A 16,740-nucleotide genomic window follows, 5' to 3' on the forward strand; every position below is an offset into this window, starting at 1 on the left:
TGATTTATAACGAGCTTTTATTTTTTAATCCCTGCCCAACTGTCACCCTTCTCGCTCTCCACCCTCCGTTTCCAACCTTCTTTTCGGAAATTTATCGTTCAATTTGCCGCCCCGAGTCGAGGCGAACTCGCCACTTGAACGAGAAAGAAATTGCGGGGCGACGATTTCGCGAACGGAAGCGAAAGATTTTGAAAGCCGTCCTTTTCCTCCTTCGCGAGGAGAAAAACCTTCGTCCTCGAAGGTTTAATTCGGGGCGAAGTCCCTGCGAGTATTCAACCCTCGGGACGGGTTACGAAATGACTTTACGACAAGGGGTGGATCCAAGGATCGTCCGAGGACAACGAGCGAGGAATTGGGAAGAATTCGAAAAATTCCTCGATAATCGATAAAGATAACAATGGTATATATATATATATATATATTAATCTCGAGAAGAGAATCAGACTCAGTTAAAGGAGCGTCTCCAACGCTCTTCAATTTCGCTTGGAAACGGAACGAAAATCGGCGCGAGCGCTGGCGAGGGGGAGAGAGAGAGGGAGGGGGGCCGGGTTTGAGCACCTCTTTGTAATTTTACGTTGCCGTGGGGTGGCTAAAGCTGACGCAGTGGGGTAGGTGGTCGAGAGGTATGCCCAGTAGCCAATTCCCGGCTCTGGCCTCGACTCGCCGGGTCCATTCATCGCCGAGCACTACGTGACCGGTTTACCAATCCACCTCTTCCTACATCAACACCCCCCCTCTCTCTCTCTCTCTCTCTCCCTCCCTGCCTCCACCTTTCTCGCCTGCCACCAAAGGCCCGCGCTACCTTCGCGTACGCGTCTACTACACGCCGCCAGACAACCCTCCTTCCTTCCTTCCTTCCTTCCTTCCTTTCTCGAGAAGTCATATCGACCGGGTCGCTTCACCAATCTATCCTCCCTATATATATATCTCTCTCTCTCCCCTTCCGCGTTTCTCCAAAGAGAAGTTTCACCTTCCTTTTCGAATTCCTTCATTCCTTAATTTCCTCGCGCATTTCTCCCCAAATTTTTCCACGACGCGCCCACGCGTTCGTTACGTCAAGGAGAGGAGGAGGAGGAGTGACGCGATGATGACATGTTAATGTATGGATACAGCCGCGTCTGGAGAGGAGGAGGAGGATGGTGGCGAGCACGAGCCAAACGCCCTTCCCTTTCGACGAGTTTCTTTCGTTCTTTCGAAAGGAAGAAAAAGAAAGGAAAGGAGGGAACGAAGGTCCCGACGATCATCCTCCCGAGTCATTGTCGCCCTGCCTTCTTCATCTGCATACAATGCAACGTAGAGACATCTCCGTACCATCCCCGTTCCGGGGATAGCCCTCCTCCCCTCCGGATCCCGCCCTTCGATCATCCGAATGTCGTTTAACATGGCCGCCCATCGAAATTACGGACGAGCGAACGGGCGAACAGAGGGAACTCCCGTTCCCTCCAATTTTTCCTCCTCCATATATCCTTATCCATATATCCGATGATGCTTGATGGACAATGGCGGAGATCGGAAGGAAAGAGGAAGACGGAGGTCTCGAGCCTTAGCGACGTAAAGCAGACGTGCTTGCTTTGACGTCGCGCGCTGCTCCCTTTTCAACCGAAACAAGTGGCAACAGTTGCGGTTTATGAAATTGAATCCAGCTCGAGGAGACGCTTAGTCGAAAAGATATTTTCCATCCTCTCTTTTCTTATCCTCGTGAAGAAGCGTGTCACTTGTGTGAAAAGAAAAAAGATTAAGTAGAACGGCAATTTTTCCAACCGAGGATAAAGCGTTCCCCCGTATTTGTCGCGAGTGGTGGCGCAGGGACGATTTATATATTTACGAGAAAGGGGACGAGAGGGGAAGAGAGAGAGAGAGAGTAGCTCGACCACTCTCTAATAATAATAATAATAATAATAATAATATCCAGCACGAGCGCAGTCACCTTTATCTCCGCTATTAACCCCCCCCCCCCCTTCCGCCAAGTAATTAAATTAAATGATCCACGGTCCCTCGATCATCCGGCTCGTAAGTGCCTATTTATCCCGACACCCTTCAAAACGTTATACGAAATCTTGCGCCGCGCGAATCAACCACCCCTCCCTAGAAAATTCCAATCGAGCCTCGTAGCTCGCCGAATCCAACGAAACCATTTTCTTCTTCGAGAGAGAAAGAAGAAGAAGAAGAAGAAGAAGCGTAGCAGTGGCCTCGAAGATCGAGATTGTTCGAGGATACATTCGCATATATATATATATACATATATATATATACACGGAGGGCCCCCTTTCCGGGGCCGATAGAGGTTCACGCGGAGGAGGAGAAAGAAGGGGCGAGGGGGTGGCGGCGTCGAGGGGCCTCGCACGCGTTATACGGTAGGGTCGAACGGCGTTGCTCGTCCCCGGGGAGCTGCGTACCATTTTGCATAAATCGCGAGACACCCCGCCCCACCGAAACCTCGGGGAGTTGGCGGAATAGCTCGAATCCGGCGCAGCGATCAGCCAAGGGATGAAAGTGGCTGAGCGAGCTTCTGAGGATATTTCCTTTCCTTTCCCTCCCCTCTTTCTCCTTCTTTCTCTCCCCGCTCTTCGAGACAAAGCCAGAGAAACTCGCCGACGAATTCTCCTTTCGATACGCCGCGCTTTTCGCTCTCCAAAGCTCGTGGACGCTGGACAGCCTCCCCGAGAAGGGGGAGGGGGGTCGAGGCTTAATTCGACAATAAAGGCAATATGCTTTCTCTCGCGGTTAAGCGGGAGCGGTATCGTTTTATGGCCGGTGTGTGGCGGCAAGTTTGAGAGCGGTGGCGCACGAGGGATGCGTAAGAGCGAGGGGTGACGAGGAGTGGAGGGAGAGGAGAGAGGCGGGACGCGTGCCCTTGGCGTAGGAAATACTCGAGAGAGTTTTTCTTTTCGAAAGGATCCCCGCAGGATCGTCATCGGTCGATCGATGGATCGATGAGGCTTGCTGTGGAACATCCTTACACGCAGTGGTTCAAATGAATACGTTGCATCACTTTCGCGTCGGAGGCGTTAAATCTTAGTCGCAAGTTTCATCGATATCGAGAATGCTTTCGATTCTTCCCTTTGCGATGGAAACCGCGAAGTATCTCGCGGTCGAATTTGGAGGGAGAGAAAGGGGGTCGAAAGAAGAGAGAGAGAGAGAGAGAGGGAGAGGCCCTTGCGCAAGCCCCATATACACGACTATAAGTTAAGATTAACCTTGCTTAGCGGCGTGGAGAGAAGCGAGAGACCGGTTAACGAACGAGGACGTTTGATGGGATTAATTTATGTCCAGTTTGGTAACCGAACCGACCGATACGAGGCTCCATATCAGGGGAGAGGCCGAGAGAAAGGGACCGAGTATCGTCGAGAGCCGGTCGTGTTCTCGGAGACCTCGGATTTAGGGAATAACTTTGAGGCCCTCGACTCGCCTTCTTTTCGACTTTCTCTCTCTTCCCAACAGAATTTCCCACTCCACTGATCGTCTCTTCTAAACCCGCGATCCTTGTCCCGAGGTGAATGGACGATAATCGCGTTTGTCAAACGCGCGCGTTTCCTTCTCCCTGGATGACACGATTGGAATGATTCGACACGATCGATTCGAGAGAAGAGAGAGAGTTGAAAGGAGTTGAAACATATTCCATGGGATTCAACTTTCTCGCGTTGAAACGATTTAATCGGGAGCGTAACGCGCCCCTCTAACGGTAAGCGTTGTATCTATCGGCGAACCTTGGCCCCCGTTTATTACTCGGATGGGTTTAATAAATGGCGCGTTGCGAGGAGGCGAGATGGTATCGGGGCGACGATAATAAAGGCCCCGGTCTCGGCCCATTGGGCACCGATCGTGGTCGCGTACCACGCCGACGGCGCTGTACAAACTCCTCGCCAAAGGAGGAGAAACGTCAGTCGGCCAACCGATGAAAAATTTCTTTTAAATCGTCCGTCTAATTGCGATTTGACGAGGTCTCTCTCTCTCTCTCTCTCTCGCCCTCGAGACACGCCGCCGGGGGCTTCCGTGGCCCCGCGTTGTTGTTTCAAGGCCCATCAACGGGATGATCGATGATCCTCCGAAGAGGAGAGGAGCCTGGCGAAAATTTCACGGAGCGGAGCTTAACGAGAGGGAAGAGTTTTGAAGAGAAACACCATCACCCGCGGCGGCAAATCGCGGCAGCAAACAAAATTTCTCGACGGTTATTTTGTCCTTTCCCCGTTCCGTTCGATTCCATTCGATTCTCTCCATCCCCTCCTCGAAAGATCGGCCCCCTTCCCCCTCCCAGAAGAAAAGAGAAAGGGAGAGGAGAGAAGGAGAGAGAGAGAGAGAGAAGACGGCTCGTTAAAGTCGCTAGTCCGATTTATTTATCGCGAGAAGGAAAGGAGGCTTAGCGGGGATCGGTTCATTGAGCAGCGGCCGGTGTCTGGATCGGCGAGTGATTGATAGTGATTTGGCAGATAGCGATCGCGGGGAACGCGAAGAGGTGTGCACCTGACGGTGCGCGCGCGCGCTCGAGAGAGAGAGAGAGAGAGAGAAGGGCCCCTGTCTCTCGAGGCCCTCGTCTCTCTCTCGGCTCGGCTCGGCTCGTACGATCGAAAACACACTCTCGAAGAGATACCGAAGACGGTGATGGTGGTGGTGGTGGTGGCTTCTGCCGACGACGAGGTTCGAAAACCTCGTGGAACCTATTATCCGAGGTAGGCAGAGCGGCTATCGGCGGGCAGCATCTTTCCGTGTGGGTGTCCGAATACCCTTAAGACCCCATAAGTCGAGTGCCACCCTGCCGAGAAAACCGCCCCCGCGGACTGCTCGCTAGACACCTCCTTAGACACCCTTTCAATTTCCTATATGCCCGATAATCATCTCCTCTCGACCGGATCTCACCGCGGGGTCGAACCTCCTCCTCCTCCTCCTCCTCCACCATCTTTTTTCCTTTCTTCTCTTATCCTCCCTTATCCCCCCTCCACGCTTCTCCCTTTCGTCCATTCATCCTTTTCGATCCTTTCGTTCTCGAGGAGCTGGCCTATCGAGGACATCTTCTCGACCGGACATAATTGGAAGTATCGAGATTAAGGCGGCCGATACGAAGACCGAAACGAGAATATTAGCGGCCTGGGCTACGATAAATAACGCGCAGGACCCGAGCCGAGAGAGCGGGAGAAATGGGATGGATGCGGAAATGGCGGGTGAAATTCGGTCGAAGAGAATTGGCCGCGCAACGGTCACGAGAACGAGGGAAGAAGGATTCGAGAAGGATCGGCCACCACCAACCCGGGACGGCGAAACCATTGTCTCCTTCTCCGATTCGTGATCTATAGGGCCTTAAATTTTCTAAAGTGGGCGCCCGATCGTACCCCTATTGCGTATTTTTATGCAAACGTCTCGGGAGAAGGATCCGTTGTGTCGGCCGTGGCCGTCACAATAAACGGTCCCGGTGACGTACGAAATCTACAGGCGACTATAAACTTTATAAGCACGCATATTATTAACCGCCATCTCCCTCTCACACGGCTCACGCCGTGCCATATACCTGAGAGACCCTTGTAACCCCCCCTCCCTCCCCTCCCCTCCCCTCCCCGATACGATTCCACGCGATGGAAAATAATCCCCCTCTGTGTCGCGAAATAAACGGAATCCTCGCGGAAAATCTCGACTCGACTCGAGGAGTATCAATCCCGAGATGCGCTCCCTTCGCTTCGTATTATTCGTATCACGAGCCTCGTACGGGTTGCAGCGTTTAGGTTTATCCCCGTTTGATGGTGGGAGCATCGCGTTCGATGTGCATTGCTTGATATACGATATATATATATATCTCGTGAAAGAGAGAGAGAAAGAGAGAGACACGTATCGGGAGCCATGAAAACGCACGGCGTGTAAACTGTCCAATAAGTAAGGGACGGAACACGAGGCCCTTCTCGTATCCCGTTCGCTTCTTGTAGCGCATCTCGACACGGTGCTGGGCCGCGTTTCATAACGTACGGCACACGAGTATCGAGGAGAGGGGGGCCTAGGAGGGATAGGCTATAAAGAATATCCGAGAGACGGAGAATAAAAGCGGCTTGACTTATTTGAACCACCACCGGGACGGAAGGAGAGAGAGAGAGAGAGAGAGAGAGAGAGAGAGAGGGGGGACGACCGGTCAGGGTCTACACCGAGGCGGAGAGAGGAGAGGCCCAGGGAAGATCTGGCCGGCCGCGAGACCACGAGGTGGACCACGGGAACAACACGGGCAGGCGCAGAAGCGGTGACCGAATATATACTACTACCGCTATATCGCTCGACCTTTGCGATCCGAGCACGCGTGCCCACACACGTCGGTTGTTGTTTGCGGGCCTATCGGTTGGCCGAACCACGAATCACGATTCGGACTCGAACACGTTACGTTACGAGCAATTACGCAATCCTCGTGTTTCGAGGAGGATTGATTGGAATCCAGTAGTCTCGAGCCTCGAGCGTAATTTTTTTCCTTTTCCTTCTCTTCTCTTTTATTTTCTTTTCTTTTCTTTCTTTCGTTCGTTCGAGTTCTCGATTCTCTCTCTCTCTCTCTCTATCTCTCTATCTCTCTTTCTCTCTATTGTCGCGAGGAAAGAAAACGTGGACAAAGCCGTGAGAGGAGATAATTGAAAGATAAATCGATTCGCGTAGAACTGTGGAGAAAGAGAGAGAGAGAGGGAGAGAGAGAGAGAGAGAGAGTTCCGTAATAAGTCTCGTCGCGCACCTAGCTTCGTCAACTTTTATAGCGTATAGGTGGCGTGTCGCTGCCGGTGTTGAGCAAGCGGAACAAAAGGTCGAGCGCGTTAATTGCGGAGAGCGGATAGAGTGACTCTACTCTACGATAGAGGCGTATCTTGCGCGACACGGGTAGCACGGGAATGCGCGTGGACGTGTGGCGAGACGTGTGATGAAAGGAGCAGGGCCACTAAGTGACGGTAATTATCGTAAAAACAGTGATTTTTCGCAGCACAGCGGTCGACTATTTATAGAGGCCGACTCACGTTGATCGTCGTCGCCTATGCGACGAACGCTCGCACCTCGCCAACCTCCTCGTCTCGTACGTACGTACTGCATACGTACGTACGTACGCACGCATACCACAACTCGACTCGACTCTTTTTTATCACGGTGAGAAAGATATTTATCCTCGCTCGCCGCCCTTCTCGTCATCGTCCCGATCATCGTCGTCCCAGCATCGTCGTCGTCGTCGTTGCATCGACGCTGACGCTAATTTTCCGTTCGCAGAACGTTTCGAGGCTGTGCGTAACACACACATTCTTTCTCTCTCTCTCTCTCTCTCTCTCTCTCTCTACACTCGAGAATCGAGGCGGAAGAAGAAGAGGAAGAAGAGGAAGAAGAGGAGGAAGAAAAATATGAGAGAGAGAGAGAGAGAGAGTTAGAGAGAGAAACGAAGAAGGAAGGAGCGCGCAAGGAGGAGTCAAGGATGTGTGTTACGCGCGATACGATCGAGAGAAACAGCGGATCCTTTCAGAAGCGTTCGGTCGAATGTTTATCGACGTAATATTTGCTCCGAGAAGCGGCGAGAAGCGTACGAGCATCGGTGAAATTTGTTTAATTTGTCCACCGTTAATTTAATATAATTTTTAACGCAAACTCGTCGCGGTATATTATATATATATAGGTATATACGTACGTACGTAGGCCACGTGAATCGCCGCGGCACGCACGAGGTTCAGCGGCGAGCAGCACGCTTGCGCGATTTTTTTTTAGCCGGTTTAAAGGTCCTCCGTATTTTTTTTCTTTTTTTCACCGTCGCTCGCGTCGTTTCTTCTTTCAGTTCGTTTCACGCGTTTTGCGGAATTCAACGTGGGTATTAAATTAAATTTAAAAAAAAGTGTATATATATATACATATACATATACATATATATATATATATATATATATACATATATACTTGTAACATGTTGCATCGAGTCTTTTCAATTTCAAACGACGAATACACGCGCGCACGCACACGCATATGCGCCTCTCTCGTCCACCTCTCCGCGGGAACGATCAAAGATCGACTTATCGCTTCGACTTTGACTTTTCAACAAATGGTAAAACCTTGCGTCGTAAATTCTCGCCTATCGTTGGAAAGCCTATCGAAACGTCCTTTCCCGTTTTCTCGTTATCCGTGACCGTTTCACGGCCCGTCGAGCGCGCGAGATCGAAACGTCAACGACGACGCGACGCCTCGATCCGTCACACCGCGATAACCGTGGTTGCGAAAAAAAAAAAAAAAAAAAAAAAAAAAAAAGAAAAAATAGGAAAAAAAAAAAAAAAAAAAAAAAAAAAAAAAAGGAAAAGTAGGAAAAAAAAAAAAAGAAAAAGAAATCCACGTGTCCACTTTCCGAGAGAACGAGTCGTGGATGTAATACACCTTCGAGGTCGTTGGTGGAACTCGTTTGTCGCGAATCGGAGCGTTTCGATTAATTTCGCGTATTAAGCGGCAACGATCGAGGCGAAACGATTATAGCCGATACACGCCGCAGTTGTGGGGAAGGAAAAAAACGAGGGAGGGGAGAGGGAGTGTACGCGTGGCGTTTCCAATAATTTCATTTAGATCTCGTAGAGGCCTTCCTCTGCGTTCCTCTCGTTCCTTCCTTCCTTCCTTCCTTCCTTCCTTCCTTTTTTTATTTTTTTTTCCCTCGAACGACGTCGCCACCTTCCACAACAAAAACAAATTCAATTTCAACCCCCCCCCCATCCTCCTCTCTCTCTCTTCTCCCTCTCCCCTCCCCTCTTCGGGTACAAAGAATCGCTCGTTAAAATCGGAATCGGCGGATAGCCGATCGTAATTGTTTTCATTTAATAAACCTGGGGCTGGACTTTGGTCCCGGGATATCGGGACGAGAGAAATAATAAAGCGATTTCGTTTAAAATTCATGACGGACCGGGATCGTGATGCTGTGTGGTGGTGGTGGTGGTGGTGGTGGTGGTGGTGCATCGGCGCTCCACCACAGGAGGCATTAAGTAAGATCGAGCGAGATGCATCGATGCAATCGTTTCCCGATCGATGATTCGCTTTTCTCTCTTTTTTTCCCTTTCTTTTTTCTTTTCTCTCTCTCTCTCTCTCTCTCTCTCTCCCTCTCGATAACCTACCGGCGTGTCTTACGTAACGCTCGCCCCGGCCACGTCTCCATTTCGAATTTCCGCCCGAATATCGGACGACCGTGTACAGGGGGACGGGAGGGGAGGGGAGGAGGGAGTAACCCGTTATTTCGAAAGGAGGCTTGCAACTCGGCCGACCGATGTTCGTCTTCCGACAAGTTACACGCGCAAGAATTCCACCTAGGTGACCTAACTTCGTCGTCGTTGTCGTCGTCGTAGTTGGCGTTCGCACCCACACGGCCACCTTACCTGGTAAACCGCCGCGCCACGCCGCGCCGCGCAACGTTGGATCCACGTTGCCGCCTACGCAGCCGAGTTTCCTTCTTTTCATAAGAACGTAAGGACGAGCAATTTTTTTTTTTTTTTCTTTTTTTTTAGGCATCGTGTATTTTTTCTTGCACGTAATTTCAACGAATAGAACGAACGAATGTACGAACGAAACTGAAGAGGGGATCTCTCTCTCTCTCTCTTTCTCGAGAGAAGGAGCGGGGGTAGAGAAGGTAAAAGGCGCAGTGGCGAGTCGAATCGCGAGAATGACGTATAGCCGAGCGGGCGAAATAATTTTCGCGGGAGGAATAAGGCATAAATCGCATTGGAGGGGAAGAGGGGAATTTATTAAGCGGTTGTAATGACAAACACTCGCATACATTAAAGCCGATGGTCGATAGAGGAGGGAGGGAGGGGGGGAGGGAGGGGAGTGTGGCTCCGTTCAGCCCAGTGTGAGACGTCAACTCTCGGCTCCGCATTCTTCTGCGAAACCGCGCGCGTCTCGTTTTGTCACGGTTAATGAAGTTACCAGCCGCCGTACGAGCAACAGCGTGTAACGGGCTTTCGTATTCATCGGTCAATTCGCATTAGCATTATATACCGTCCACCGATCTGGTAGTCGCGCCGCGCCGCGGCCTATACTCTACCATTAATCCTTCACCTTCCACGCGCCCACCATTAATCACCGCCGCTTTTATCATTTTCCTATTATCCGTTTTATAATAGAATGCGCATCGTCGAGGCGCGCGCAGCCGCATTCCATCCACCATCAGTAAGTAATCTTACACCTTACGTCCTGTCGCCCTACCTGTCCTCTCCTATTCTATCGCCCGCCACGATTTTTCCTCCGAAGCCTCCTTCTTTTTTGCTCGATTAGAAAGCGTGTCCTCCCTCTCCCTCCTCTTCGAAAGGGAGGGAAGAGCGTTAGGCGTATCTCGAGGGCCGCGATTCGATTTTCGGTGCGATTTTCAGAGAGATCGTCATCAGAGAGGGCGGCGAGAAAAAAAAAGGAAAATCGGCGCGATTCGGATCTCTCGGATCTCCTTGGCACGGGAATGCGTCGCACGTGTGCGGGAAGGAAAAAGAGGGAGAGGAGGAGGGAGAGGGAAGGAGGTTGCATACTACGCGGCATACATTAGCATAGGTTTGCTCGGGCACGGGCTCTGTTTCATAGGTGGTTAGTAGTTGGCACGCGACCGTGAGAGGTTGGACGTAGCCACGGAGGAGAAGGGATTTCGAGCAGCACGCGATGCTTTTTTGCTGACGAGTTGAGAAACAAAAGGTTGGTGGAGGGCCCCGCCGATTAGACGCGTGTCGCGTACGCTCCTCTCGAGGAAACCTCTCCGAGAAGAAACTCTGCATATATAATATATATATATATATATATATATATCGAGATGGATGGAAAGAGAGGAGCGGCTTAAAGGTTTTAATGTTATGCGGGATTCCCTTACTCCGTGAATGAGAAAGAGCGAGGAGAGACGGTCCGGGGCCCCTGAATCTCTCTCTCTCTCTCCTCGTCGTAGGAAGCCGTTAACCCACTTGTTCGTCGTATACTAATGAGGATGAAAATGAGATGACTGCGTTTATTTTAATTTCATCAGGTGCAAAGGACGTCGGCCTTGCACCTGCTCGACTCGTGCCGATCCGTGCTTGCTGTCCAATATCCGTTCGTGTTATTTTATGAATCGATGAAAAGTCGCGTTTCCAATCCTTCCGTTTCTTTTTTTCCGGGGTGAAGGAATAATCGAACCGAGGCGATGGAGTGCGTGCGGCAGTAGTGGAGAGGGAGGGGAGGAAAGAGAGAAAAGAAAACGGTTCGATCGTTCGGTTAGGTGGAAAGATTATTTCCATCCGACGGTTAACTTTCTTCTTAAGGCTCGACAATAGGAAGCTCTCCCTCTCCCCCGTTTCCATCCCTCACGTTTTCTCGTTACGTTTTCGCGCCGATCCGATCCTCGGTCGGATACGCAAAGATGGAGACGGACGAAACGTGCTATTTACGTATGCACGATTGTCTCGTATCCATAGGCAGGGAGAGGAGGAAGGGGCGTCGAATGGGGCGCGAAAGAAGGAAGGAAGGAAGGAAGGAAGGAAAAGGGTTTCGGCTTGCACGCATACCCTTGGGAGGATGATGATGCGAGCGACTACGAGCATCTATCTCAGGGGTGTGATCTCTCCCTCCCTCCTTCTCCTCTCCACTCCTTGGTAGCCGAAGCAGAAACGGACGCGGGGGTCACAATGGTTTTGCATACACTTTCCCATAGGGATGACACGATACCTGGACCTTTAAACGACGCGCGGTTTAGCAAGGGATACGTAACGTATGGAGATCTATGCAAAATCGTCGCGTACCTGAGCCCAGGATACATCCGTCCGATACCACGGGGTCACCCTTTCCACGGGGTGTTTATTGTTCCAGATCAGGCAGGAGAAGGGTTGTACGCGCTGGCCCGCACTCCCTCCCCTCTCTCTCTCTCTCTCTCTCTCTCTCTCCTCTCCCCCAGAGAGGAGCAACCCTTGAATTTTAAATTATGCAACGACCGGGCTACTGGCAACTGGAGACAGAGGGGTGAAGAGGAAGAGGTTGCGGAACCAGGTATATTCAAATGGGCACATTACCTGGGCTCTTCCTATTCAAACAGTCTTTGCTGCCTCGTAAACCCCCTCCCTCCCGATCATCGGAGATTTATAATAAAAGCCGCCACCAGCGAAGACTCTCCCGAAGATTCTCACGGTGTCGTCTCTCCGTCCGTCCGTTTCTCTCGCTCCTCTCCCTCTCTCGTCTTTTGCCTATCGGCTCGCTGACGCTCGGGGGAGAGGGGGGTTCGTTCGCATCTTTCGAAACGAAAATCCATCTCCGCCACCTCGTTTCGTTCGAAAGGGTTCCTTCGATCGTCGTTGAGCCGGCGTTGGACCAACTCTCACGGAAAACCGTTAATCGTAGATCACGGTTCGATCGATCGACCGTTCTCCTCTCCACTTTTCTTCCTTTCTTTTTTTTTTTTCTTTTTTTTCCAACGAACTTTCTCCGATCTCGATTCGTCTCGTCGAGTCATAGAATAATAATAGTAACAATAATACCTCTGACAGGTTATTCAGAATATATTCGATTCGCGAGATAGAGAGAGAGAGAGAGAGAGAGAAAGAGCGTACGCACGTGGCCCCATCCGCGTCGATTCGAGCTACGATCGAAGCTTAAACGGTGGGTTAAGGTCATCGTATTATCCCCCTTGTCGCGGAATCGGGGAATTAATGCAACAATTCGCATGGTCGGGGAACCGGCCACCTAACGCCAGCCCAGGCGTAATATGCAAATGTCGAGGCCGGCTCGCGCCTCTCCACGAAACGAGGAAGAGAATGGAAGATCCCCACTTTCTTCCTTTCCCTCTCTCCGCCCGGCCTCGCGTCGTCGTCTTCCGCTTCGTTCTTTCGCGAGCCGGACCGTCGTCCACGCATCCGAGAATACGTGGACAGAGAGAGAGAGAGAGAGAGAGAGAGAGAGAGAGAGGCTCTAAGAAAGGCTTAAGACTCGTACGTGCTCCTTCTCCTTTTCGAACTTTTCTTTTTTTCCTTTTTTTCTCCTCTTCCCTTTCTTTCTCTTCGTATCTTCTTCTTCTTCTTCTTCTATATATACACACGTATATACCGACTCTTCCGACAGATAAATAATTCATCGAGGCTGCATGCTTTATGACGATTATGCTAATCCACGTGAACCTGTTACCACCGCTTTACCCGTGCGCACACTACAGCCTGAATGGACTGATGCAGGCGAATCGTAGGCGATCCTCAGCACGCGTCCACCGAAACGTTCGAACCTCGGGACACGAGCCGAGACTTGCAACTTCTCCTTCCTTCCTTCCTTCCTTCCTTATTTCGAATATAAATATATCCTCTCTCGGAAGTAGTAAAACGCACTTGGACGGGACGCGGTGGACAGGTGCGTGCGCGAGGGGGAAGAAGAGGTTTCCATTCTGAAAATGTGAGAAACCGATGACCCACTCCCGTACCTCTCCATCTCTCTCTCTCTCTCTCTCTCTCTTCTCTATCCTCCTGTACCGGGCCCTTTTCTCCGTCCTTGGCACGATGACCCCCTCCCCTCCTGACCAGATTCCTTTTTCGTTCCATTAAAGTTGCATCACTCGGACCCCGATCGTCGAGTCGATATTTATCGCGCGCGATGGAAAAAGCCTGTCAGCTTATCGTCAAACGCGGGGAGGGAAGGGGAGCGACTCGTTTGATTTACGCGCGAAACCGCGCGCTCGATTCGAGAGAGAGAAAGGAGAGAGAGAGAGAGAGAGGGAGGGAGGGAGGGAGAAAGAGAGAAAGATTTTCGGACGAGCGCGACACGGTGGTCGTCGCCGCGCGTGCACACGCGCGCTTAAGTGGAACGCGTTCCACTTGGTCGGCCATTTCCGTGGCTGTCACCCGCTGGCACCCGGTGTGCGTATCGTAACGAGATCCGAGAGCGATACCGATTTACACACCACCGAGGAAGGCATTCCTCGATCGAGTTTTCGAACGTATCCCCCCTCCCTTTATTTCTCTTTCGTCTGCCTTTCTCTTTCTTTCCTCTCGATGCAACGAGAATTTTCTCACAACTCTTCTCGAGTCGAACTTATTATTAATAACCGATCGGCTGAGAATCGCGGCTGATCACGCCGCGCGTGAAATATCGCTCCCTTCCAGGAGGGAAGAGATAGAATTACGTGCGTTCGAATGATGTGGGACGTGATTGGGCAAAATTATTTTTTCCCTTGAGATTCTCGATTTTTGAACCATGGAGAGAACAACGATATTGATTCTTGATATTACTTATTGTTTCGTTATATATTCGTTCATATAGGGAGTGATGATAACTTGAAATAAAGTAGATGGAAAAGGAACGAATGGATATTCGAGTAAGAGATTACGATTAAAATTGTGCGCCAGTTTCGAATTCGAATCCTATGACTTGGAAGAAGGGTGGGATAGTTTGTATTGTACTCATTCGACCCGGTCGAATCTATTCTATCTAAGGAAAAAGATGGTATGCAAGTAAGAAAGAAAGACACCCGACAGATGACAAATGCGCGGTTAAGAAAAAAGTTATTAGCAGCCAATTAACTTAGAAAGCGCTTCGAATTTGACGAACGAGTTGGAAATGATATTCCAATAAAGAAACAGATGCAGAGGAAAGAAGTGAAGAGACTGCTTATTATTAAAAAGGAAAGGAGAAGTTATGGCTATTCGCCAAGGGAATAATCCTCCGCGTATAGAATCCTTATAAATTATCCCTCTTGATATCGCACGAGATATCGCTCGAACCACTCGTATCTCGATCAAATTAATTCGCAAATAATAGAATAATACACAGATCTTCTCTGTTTCCCTATAAGAGAAGTCATTTTACCATCGTTTCACGCATTGTGAATGCCCGACGTCGTCTCCACCGTTGCCACAGTTTCCATCGAAAAACTCGATACGGATATAATTAACCAACCGGCAGTAATTGAATAGAGAAGATTGGCAACGCTTGCCGCGAACCGGTCGCGACGGATATCTTCCTCTTTCGAAGGCGCTGCTCATCGAGGCGTGGGAGGATAGATTCTAAACTCGAGTTTTAGACCCGGAAACGGCGGCGTACGGCCGCCTCTTATCGCGTCTCCAGCTTCCCCGTGCCTTCCTTTATTAGCACTACCAGTTATCCGGGACTATCTAATAAATTGTTCGCGAAGGGGCGGCGCGTGTGTGCGTTTACGATTAGACTTAGTCGTCGCGCGTTCGCGTGGCTTTTGTGGACTTTGCAGTTTCTCGCCGCGAAAATCCGTTCGTTAAGGAAATTCGGGAAATTTCTCACGAGAGACGATCCCTCTCCGACCGAGCTCCCCTCCCCGCCAAGAGAAAGAAAAAGGAGAAGAAGAAGATATCCAGGTCGCCGACGACGTTCACCCGAGAAACCACCACTTCCTCCAGGTGCGCGCGACCTGTTCGTGAAAGGTGTGCGAGTCTCCCTTGTCCCATTACGGCGCCTGTCAATGGGGCACGATACCAACTCGACGACCAAAGGACAAATCTCCGATCTCCGTCTCGAACGAAAGGAAAGGATTCAGCCGCGAGTCGAGTACGGAATCGATCGGTGGCGGATATAATAATAATAATAATAATAATAATAATAATAATAATAATAATGGACAGGCCGGGGCAGATAAAAGGGGGCCTCGTAAAAGCTTTTTGACGGATCGAGGAGGAGGCTCAGGCTGTCGGAAGGAAAAGTTGGTCGAACAGCAGTTTCCTTCTCCTCCTTTTTTTTTTTTAAATTCGAAAGTGGTGGCGCGAAGCGACGGTATGCAAATGAGCCAACGTTTCGATCGAACGCGGCTCAATGATCCAAGAGGTGGGTTAAGGGGGAGAGGAGGCGGAAAGGGGGTTGGGGAAATTCGATTCGAAGCGCACCCCGTCCCCGTGTCGATAGGAGGGGAGGGAGCCGCGGCAGGTAGAGCAGGTAGAGAAGGAAGCGATCGAGAGGCGAACACCCCTCGCGCTCCCCTCTCTCTCTCTCTCTCTCTCTCTCTCTCTCGGTGGTGGATCGAAGGATGCGGACCGCGAGTTAACGCGTTCCTTTTATATTACGCCACGCAACTCGAGCCAACCCCCCCTCCTCCTCCCTCCCTCGAGCAACCGTTTAGGGAAATTTCGTTCCACTGTTATTCAAACGAGGGTCCAACCGAAAAAAAACGCGCCTCGCGATGCCTGGTCGCAACGTGTATACGTGTATATATATATATATATATATGCATATCGATCATTCTTCGATCCCTTCTTCTTCTTCTCCTCCTCCTCGAAAATGCGCCAACGGTTTTTTCCCCCCTTTAAACTCTCCTTTCTTCCTTCCTTCCTTTCTCCTTTCTTTTGCAAAATCGTGAAAATTTTGGTTTCCAGCCAAACGTTCGTCTCGAGGCTGATGAGAAACGCTCATGTTCGCGTTAAACGAGCGGCTATTCATCGAACTTTGCTCGCTTCGTTCGGACGCGTGTAAACACGGGTGGGACGAGTGGAAGGGAAACAAAAGGCGAGGGAGAGAATCGAGAGGGAGGCGGATTCTACGCGTTCGCGAATTCTCCCTCTCTCTCTCTCGCGCGCGCGACACGCGTGTGCGAGCGATTCTGGAATCCGAGGAGAGGAGACGGCTACTGTTTGTGTTTGAGAAGTAAATTACAATAATTGAATAGACCGCTAATTCCCTCGATTTCCCCGAACGAGTATCTATCCTCTCCCTCTCTTCGTCGCCTTATCCTCGTCTTTTCCATCCCCGGGATCTCTCGAGAGAGTAGGAGAAGGAGGGAAAGCGAAAGAGTTTATCGAGCGAGATTTCCCTTCGTGCGTCGTAGAAGGAGCAATGTGGAACGGG

The sequence above is a fragment of the Apis laboriosa genome, unplaced genomic scaffold (assembly GCF_014066325.1).
Source record: "Apis laboriosa isolate Shangri-la unplaced genomic scaffold, ASM1406632v1 scaffold18_cov149, whole genome shotgun sequence".
NCBI classification, from domain to species: Eukaryota; Metazoa; Arthropoda; class Insecta; order Hymenoptera; family Apidae; genus Apis; species Apis laboriosa.